An 8,210-nucleotide genomic window follows, 5' to 3' on the forward strand; every position below is an offset into this window, starting at 1 on the left:
AAACTCCATGAGCCATTATTCTATCATTTCTAGTACAGAGTTCATTCTCTTTGGTCAAAGACACAATAAGAATTGAACAGCTGCCTCCTCTGTGAGGAAGTACTGTACCATCTATTTCCCAGAAGGGCCTTATCCCTTTCTTCTTTGCTAAGCTATTGTCCTGAGCTTGTCTCTACTCTGAATTGTAGCACTATCTGCCCTTTTATCTTCTCGATTTAATATGTACATTCATACTTGAATTTTCTTTTATGATCTTGACAAACATTTTCATATACCAAGAATGAAAGAGGGTTGTACATGAAACCAAATCTCTTAAGTAGAGTTTGTTAAAATGTATATTAAATTCTAGTTTGGTGATATACTTTTGGAGCAGCTAGGTGGTGCAGTGGACAGAGCACCAGCCCTGAAGTCAGGAGCACCAGAGTTCAAATCTGGCCTCAGACCAAACACTTGACACTTATTAGCTATGTGACCCTGGGCAAGTTGCTTAACCCCAATTGCCTAAAGGAAAAAAAATTTTTTTTTAATTAAAATGCATATTAAATTCAGTATAGTACCAACACTGAATTGCTTGGCTATGTCCCCTTCTGAACTTGTTTTCTTTTCTCTTTTGCCCTCTTTCCCCCCCAACCCCTTTCCTCACTTCTTTCAATGTTCCCTTCTCCCCCCAAAAAAATTAATAAAAAATAAAAATCCCTCATTTTTATACCTTGTTAAAATTATTTGTCTTTGAGTTCTTGGGGAAATTCTCGAATTAAATTTTCTTTCTTATACTGACTTCCCTTATGGCATTTTAGCTCTGGGATTGCATATAACCTTTTCCCTAAACCCTTATGTTTGGATGTCAGAATTTTATTGAAGATATTACTTTTTCAACTTTTGTTGGACCTCTAGGAGTCTTTAAATTTTCTTTTTCATTATGCTTATTAAATGAGCAGTTTGTTAGGCACTTAGCTCATGACCCAACACCTAGTAGGTATTACATAAATGCTTATTCCCTTTCCATTTACTCAATGTATTTTTCTTTTTGCTATTGCCAACATTTCCAGAACTACATCAAATAACAATGGTGACTAGGCATCCTTTTTTTTACACCTAATATTATTGGAAAAGTTTCTAATGTCTCTTCATGACAAATGATGCTAGTTCTTTGATTTTTAGCTACAATTTACCTTAAAGTCTTTTTTCTGTGCCTTTTAGTGTTTTTAACATGCTTTATTTTGTCAAAGGGTTTTTCTATCTTTATAGATAACTAGGATTTTTTTTTATTATAGTGAACTAATATGCTTTTTGTTTGTCTAATATTGATGGGTATAGAGGAATTTGCCCAAGCCTGTATTAAAAATGGAGGCCTTCAGAAGGAAGGCCAGTGGGAGAAAGGGACTGCCATGACAGGGATGTTCAAGAGTGAGAAGGTCCCAGGTGCTGAGGAAGTTCCAGAATGAGAAGGCAGTTAAGTCTTGATGCTGAAATTTGGAATCAGAAGTACAGCTGGATGGGGAATGACACATGGCCAATCTGGGTCCATCCCCCAAATAGACCTTGGAAGTAACTTGACAGTGGGATGAGGTGCGGCAGAAGGGGGAGTCAAAATGGATAGATATAAAGGGAAATATTACAAGAAAATTTGAAGAACATGGAACATATTACCTATCAGACTTATCAATAGGTGAACAATTTATGAACAAATGAGATAGCATTGTGAGGTATAAAATGAATAAATTTGATTATATTAAAAAGATTGTAAATAAATAAAACCAATGTAGCCAAGATGAAAAGAAAAGCAGAAAACTAGGGGAAAAAACTTATAGACAGCTCCTCAGATAAAGGTCTCATATCTTAAATATATAAAGAACTTTGTCAAATCTTTAAGAATATGAACCCCAGGGAGTCAAGATGGTGGGGGAGTAAATGCAGTGACTTGCTTGAGCTCTCCCCCAAACCCCTCCAATTCCCTGTAAAAGATGGCTCTAAAAAATTCTAAAGCGGTAGAACCCATAAACAGAGTGAAACAAATTTCCAGCCCAAGACAACCTGGATGGTTGATTGGAAAGGTCTATTGCACAAGGTGGGAAGAGGAACACAGTTTGGTGTGGGCACATGGGCAAAATAGGCCTCATTGAACCTGGAGCAGGCCTCAGAGGACTGAATCATGGGCAGCTGTGGCAGTTTCCAGACTTCTCAACCCATGAATGCCAAAGAGAACTTAGAATGTCAGTAGGAAAAGTCTGTGACTGTGGTAAGAGAGAAGCTGGTCCCAGCCCCAGTCCCTGTGTGTGGCCCTGGGACGGCAGCTGCTTCCAGAGCTTCTGGTCCACAGAATGAGGGGGAATCGAATGGTTGATAAGAGAGGTATTGCAGAGATCTCTTTGCTGATGCAGGATTCTCTTGCTTTGTCCATGCTTAGATCTGGGTCATGGTTCTGGGTGGTGGTCCTGGGGCAAGGAGGAGTGCTGGCATAGTGGAGCTTGCAGTGGTGGTGGAGAGGAAATCTTCCTCACTGTTCCAAGACAGAAAAGAGTGCTTATGGTCACTCATAGACCAGAACACAAGCTAGGAAAGGAGTAAACTGCAGGGCTTGGAATATAATATTCCAGAGGTCAAAAGAGATAGGATTACAACCAAAAATCACCTACCCAGCAAAACTGAGTATAATCTTCAGGGGGAAAAAAATGGATATTCAGTGAAATAGAGGACTTTCAAGCATTCTTGATGAAAAAACCAGAGCTGAATAGAAAATTTGACTTTCAAATACAAGATTCAAGAGAAACATGAAGAGGTAAACAGGAAAGAGACATCATAAGGGACTTATTAAGGTTGAACTGTTTACTTTCCTACATGGAAAGATAATATTTGTAACTCATGAAAGGGGAAAAAATTTATATGTATATAGATAGATGATAAATAGAGGGTAAAAGGTGAGTTGAAGATGAAGGGGTGATACCTGAAGAATAAAATTAAGGGGTGAGAGAGGATTATACTGGGAGAAGGAGAAAGGGAGAGGTAGAATGAGGTAAATTATCTCACATAAAACAGACAAGAAAAGGCTTTTATAGTGGAGGGGAAAAGGGGGGAAAGTGAGAGAGAATGAGTGAATATTATTCTCATTTTATTTGGCTTAAGGAGGGAATGACATACACACTCAATTGGGTAGGGAAATCTCTTACCCTTCAGGAAAATAGGGGGGAGAGGAGACAAGAGAGCAGGAGGATGATAAAGAGGAGAGCAGATTGGGGGAGGGGCTAATCAGAAGCAAACACTTCTAAGGAGGGACATGGTCAAAAGAGAGTATAGAATAAATGGGGAGTGGAATAGGATTAAGGGAAATATACTTAGTTTTTCACAACATGACGACTATGGAAGTGTTTTGCATGACTACACATGTATAACCTGCATCAAGTTGCTTGCCTTCTCAATGAGGGTGGGTGGGGAGGGAGGAAGGGAGAAAATTTGGAACCCAAAGTTTTAAAAACAAATGTTTAAAAAAATTGTTTTCATATGCAACTGGGAGATAAGATATACAGGAAATGGGGTATAGAAATCTATCCTGTTCTATAGGAAAATTGAAGGGGAAGGGCATAAGAGAAGCGGGGGAGAAATAGAAGGGAGGGCAGATTAGGGGAAAGGATATTCAGAATGCATGCCATCTTGGGGTGGGGGGAGGGACAAGATGGGGAGAAAATTTGGAACTCAAAATTTTGTGAAAGTGAATGTTGAAAATTAAAAAAAAATAATTAATTAAAAAAAAAAAGAATATGAACCCCAATTGATAAATGGCCAAAGGATATGATTAGGCAGTTTTCTGATGATGAAATCAAAACAATTTAGAGCCATATAAAAAAATGTTCTAAATCATTATTGATTAGAGAAATGCAAATTAAAACAACCTTGAGATATCATTTTACACCTATCAGATTGGCTAAAATGATAGAAAGGGAAAGTGACAAATGGAGGAGATGTGGAAAAATTGGGACCTTAATTCCTCATTGGTGGATCTGTGAGCTGACCCAACCATTTTGGAGAGCAATTAGGAATTATGCCCAAAGAGTTATTAAACTGCGTACACCCTTTGATCCAGCAATACCACTATAAAGTCTGTTTCCCAAGATGATTGGGAGAAAAGGAAAAGAAAAAGAACCTATATGTTCTAAAATATTTATAGCAGTTCTCTTTGTGGTGACAAAGAACTGGAAACTGTGGGGATGCCTGTTAATTGGAGACTGGATAAATAAATTGTGGTATAAGTTCTTGATGGAAGATTACTCTTCTATAAACGATGAGCTTGACGATTTTAGAAAAACATGCAATGACTTGGATGAAATAATGAAGAGCAAAATGAGTAGAATCAAGAGAATGTTGAATATAGTAACAGCATTATTGTTTTAAGAACAACCTTGAGTGATCAAGTCATTCTGACTATTATAAATACCCAAATTAACTACAAAGGTTCTATGAAGGAAGATGCTGTTTGCATTCAGAGAAAGAATTGACACACATACATATATACACATATACATACATATATACATATATATGCACATACATACACACATATACATATTTGTGTCCAATGGTAGCCATCTCTAGGATGGGGGGGAGGAAAGGGAAACAGTTACTTGATAACTTTAATGTATATTTAAAAAGAATAACAAGTGGTATTTTTTTTTCTATTTCACTTTGTTAGGGAAATGCTTATGTTATTTATTAAGTTTAGAATAATAAATTAATAAAAAAGAAAGAATGTACAAAGTACCACTAAGTAGGACCCAAGCAATTTGAATATGTAGTGAATATAAAGGAAATGTCACTCCTTGTGTTAGGATGAATTAGAGATCTTTCTTGTTGCTCATAATCTGTGCTTTTGTGTATAGACATCTGAAGTTATGGTTTTTGTTGCTATTTCTTTTTCTAAATTGTCTCGTGTGGATTTCTGGGTGCATCCATTATAATTTTTTCATACATTGTAACTACTCTCTGGATTTATAGCTTTCTTCTTTCCATGTCTATCTTCCTTTTTAACCTAAAGCCCTTTTGATTACATATGAAATATTCTAGAGGAGGTGAGCCCAAGAGAAATGGGAAACTAATTTGCTTTAAGTGCATTCCATCCTTGACCAGGAGCATATGGGACCTAAGTAATTCAAACATTTAGCATTGATGGAGGGGAAGACCAAGCACACTAGTCTGTAGTCTAGAGCAACATAAAGACAAAGTCATATATTCTGCCAAAATCATATTCAGCTATTGGTTCCATGCCACTAGTGTGTATACACATATACATACATATACATGTTTGTGTGTATATACACACATGTATATACTGGCAACATGTATACATGTGTGTATATACTGGCTATATACACACACACAAACTTGGTGGTACAGGACTCCTGATTGAATATGATTCTGGCAGATTATATGGTCTTATCTATTTTTTTAACTTTTTTTTGAGTTCCAAATTCTATCCCTCCCTCTCTCCTTCCCCTTTTTCCTCCCTGAGATGGTAAGTATATAGGTTATACATGTACAATTATGTATAACATTTCCATATTAGTCATTTTGTACAAGAAGACTTGAATAAAAGAAAAAAATGAAAGAAAGTGAAAAAATAGCATGCTTCAGAATGTATGCAAACAATGTCAGTTCTTTCTCTGGAGGTAGATAGTATGCTTTCATCATTAGTCCTTTGGGATTGTCTTGGATCATTGTATTGCTGAGAATAGCTAAGTCGTTCACAACTCTTCATCAAACAATATTGCTGTTACTGTATACAATGTTCTTCTGGTTCTGTTCACTTCACTATGCATCAGTTCATGTAAGTCTTTCCAGGATTTTCTGAAATCATCCTGCTTGTTATTTCTTATAGCCAATAATATTCCATTACAATCATACTCTAGAGCTTGTGTAGCTATTCCCCAATTGATGGGCATCCTTTCAATTTCCAATTCTTAGCCACCACAAAAAACTGCTATCAATATTTTTGTACAAAGATGTCCTTTTCCATTTTGCGGGGATGTCTTTGGGATATAAACCTAGTAGTGGTATTGCTGAATCAGAGTATATAAGTTTTATAGCCCTTTGGGCATAGTTCCAAATTGCTCTCCAGAAAGGATCAGTGAACTTGAATCAGTTCATAACTCCACCAACAGTGAATTAATATTCTAGTTTTCCCACATCCCCTCCAATATCCAACATTTTCCTTTTGTGTCATATTAGCCAATCTGATAGATGTAAGGTGGTACCTCAGAGTTGTTTTAATTTGCAGTTTTCTAATCAATACTGATTTAGAACATTTTTATATGACTATAGATATCTTTGATTTCTTTATCTAATAACTGCCTTACATATCCTTTGACCATTTATCAATTGGGGAATGACTTGTATTTTTATAAATTTGACTCAATTCTCTATATATTTAAGAAATGAGGGCTTTATCAGAGATATTTGTTGCACAATTTTTTTCTCAGTTTTCTGCTTTCCTGGTTGCATTGATTTTGTTTGTGCAGAAATTTTTTAATTTTATATAATAAAAATGATCTATTTTACATTTTGTAATGCTCTTTATGTCTTCTTTGGTCCCAAATTCTTCCCTTATTCATACAACTGACAGACAAATTATTCCTTGCTTTCTTAATTTGCTTATGAGACATGCAGGATTCTTGGCTCAGTAAGCAGATGAAATTTAGTTTTATGCTGATAGTAACAATCCAAAGTGCTTTTTATAATGCCCTAAAGGTTATCTATGGGCCCAAGACCTATGGTGCATCTCAATTACTCAGTGCTGATGGAGCCATGTTGATTAGTGATAAAAACATGATTCTAGAGAGATAGGTTGAATGCTTCCATAGTGTTCTCAACAGACTGTCATCAATCAGTGCTGAACCCATTGGTCATTTACCTCAATTTGAAGTCAATTTGCTTATGGTATCACCCTTTAGGTATAAATCATGTACCCATTTTGACTTTATCTTTGTATACGGTGTGAGATATACCATATATATGGTCTATACCTTTATGGTCTATACCTACTTTCTGCCATACTGTTTTCCAGTTTTCCCAGCAGTTTTTGGGTTTTGGGATTATCATACACTAGATAACTATGGTCATTTAATGTAGTTTGTACCTAATCTATTCCACTGATACACCACTCCATTTCTTAGCCAGTACCAGATTGTTTTGATAATTACCACTTTATAATGCAGTTTGAGATCTGATATGGCTAGACCACCTTCTTTCACATTATTTTTCATTGATTTCCTTGATATCCTTGAACTTTTGTTCTTCCAGATGAATTCCGTTATATTTTCTAGCTCTGTAAAATAATTATTTGATAGTTTGGCATGGCACTGAAGAAATAGATTAACGTAGGTAGAACTGTCATTATTATTATATTGGCTCAGCCTACCCATGAGAAATTAATATTTGTCTAATTATTTAGATCTGACTTTATTTGTGTGATAAGCACTTTATAGTTGTGTTTATATAGTTCCTGGGTTTGCCTTGGCAGATAGACTCCCAACTATTTTCTATTGTCTACAGTTATTTTAAATGGAATTTCTCTATCTCTTGCTGCTGGGTTTTGTTGGTAATATGTAGAAATGCTGATGATTTATATGGGTTTATTTTGTATCCTACAACTTTGCTAAAATTGTTAATAATTTCAAGTAGTTTTTAGTTGATTCTCTAAGATTTTCTAAGTATAACATCATATCATTTGTGAAGAGTAATAGTTTTGTTTCCTCATTGCCTATTCTAATTCCTTTCTTTTTCTTACTGCTATAGCTAACATTTCTAATACAATGTTAAACAATAGATGTGATAATGAACATCCTTGTTTCACCCCTGATTGTATTGGGAAGGATTCTAGTTTATCTCCATTACAGATAATGCTTGCTGATGGTTTTAGAAAAACATTACTTATCATTTTAAGCAAAGCTCCATTTATTCCTAAGCTCTGTAGTATTTTTTAATAGGAATCAGTGCCACATTTTGTCAAAGGCTTTTTCTGCATCTGTTAAGATAATCATATGATTTCTGTTGGTTTTGCTATTGATATGATCAATTGTGCTGGTAATTTTCTTAATATGGAATCAGCCCTGCATTTCTGGTATAAATCCACCTGGTCATAGTGTATGATCCTTGTGATATGTTGCTGTAATTTCTTTGCTAGTCCTTTATTCAAAAATTTTCAAGCAATATCCATTATGGAG

This window comes from Vombatus ursinus, unplaced genomic scaffold, assembly GCF_900497805.2.
Source record: "Vombatus ursinus unplaced genomic scaffold, bare-nosed wombat genome assembly UNPS02014807.1, whole genome shotgun sequence".
NCBI lineage: Eukaryota > Metazoa > Chordata > Mammalia > Diprotodontia > Vombatidae > Vombatus > Vombatus ursinus.